This window comes from Opisthorchis viverrini (genome assembly GCF_000715545.1).
Source record: "Opisthorchis viverrini unplaced genomic scaffold opera_v5_211, whole genome shotgun sequence".
Classification (NCBI taxonomy): domain Eukaryota; kingdom Metazoa; phylum Platyhelminthes; class Trematoda; order Opisthorchiida; family Opisthorchiidae; genus Opisthorchis; species Opisthorchis viverrini.
Genome location: NW_008751861.1, coordinates 639,728 through 640,993, shown reverse-complemented (window position 1 = coordinate 640,993; position 1,266 = coordinate 639,728). Strand labels below are relative to the sequence as shown.

Here is a 1,266-nt window from a genome sequence, read left to right as displayed (position 1 = left end):
CTGTGTTACTGAATGACGGTGTTCATGTATGGTCACCTTCCCACGAGAAACTGTGGTTAACTGTCGTAGAAAAATATGCGTTTGCCTCACTAACTCAGATGCGAATATAAAAGTGTATATATTTTTTCGGATCTGAATTGAGCTTGTGCCTAATGCTTGTGATGAAAGTAAGGAGTATCAACAGGTGTGGATCATCTGAAGCTTACATGTAAATTGCTGAATTCTGTTCAAACACAGACTAGTAAACTTGTCTTAGTTTGTATAAAAATTTACAAATAAAACACAGAGTGAAGGCCACACAACAGAGGGCATTCCATAGACGTTAACGCTACATTTTAGGTTCTGGTTTGTTTGCTAAGTCATTTGAGTAAATATATTATACCCACCTTAGAGAAATGAAGACTGTGACAAAATATGGGGCTTATTCAATAGCTAATATAGGTCGAAGTATGCCTCAATCGATCGACTAGGTTTGCATCATTCATGGGAACTTCTTAAGTGACCCGATGTTTCCTCTCAGGTATCCGCGAAAGCATAAAATACTACTTCACTAACTTGCATTCGGTGTGGAGCTGTCAATGAGAATAGTGGAGTTCCTATTGTNCATGCACTATCAGAAAGTGCAGTTAAGCAGCATTCAAAAATGTAATTAGTCTGAATTTGAAAGATCGATTAAAGCAATTGTAGGACCTGCTTCTGTATCCACCACGGGTCTCAATAATTGGTGGGTGGCACTAAACCCTTACGATGCAGAGTTAAACAGCGGTCCAGCTCCTCATACTGTATTCACGCCGTGTATCCACGTTCACTTTTCAGCAAACAATGCAGTCTGTTGTAATATCTCTACGAAACTGTCACCGCAGAAGGTTTTAAATTTTAGTTGCCTGATCCCAAGTTACGCCAAAATATGCCTATTATGCCCTACGTTCGACCGTTACTTCATGCTTCGTCTTTGTAGAATGTCATAGAACGTCTCCAAGCACCCCAATGATTAGGAAACACGTGCAACAAGTTTACTAGGCTGTTCAGAAAATGACAAAAAGGGACCAATATTTGTGGCGTGTTGTGGCATGACGTGTTGCAGCCAAAGAATGTAACCGATAAAAAGCGTTTAAAGCCATAAACCAGATAGCACTAGAGAAGTAATTCCGTTTCAAATGCTTAGGTAGTTTATGCGTGTGGACCTACCCCTCTCCTTTATTCAATGGCCGACAACAATGTTTACCTTAGAAAACCTCTTTTTACATCAAGCAGTCAACCGATTTA

General features: G+C 39.8%; 1 protein-coding gene across 1 annotated transcript in view; it reads right to left on the bottom strand.

Annotated features, from left to right (window-relative positions):
• Positions 1–1,266, bottom strand: part of T265_08176 (hypothetical protein) — a gene marked incomplete at both ends in the record, with an annotated part of 30,906 nt that overhangs the window by 18,120 nt on the left and 11,520 nt on the right. The gene's annotated exons all lie outside the window — the stretch shown is intronic.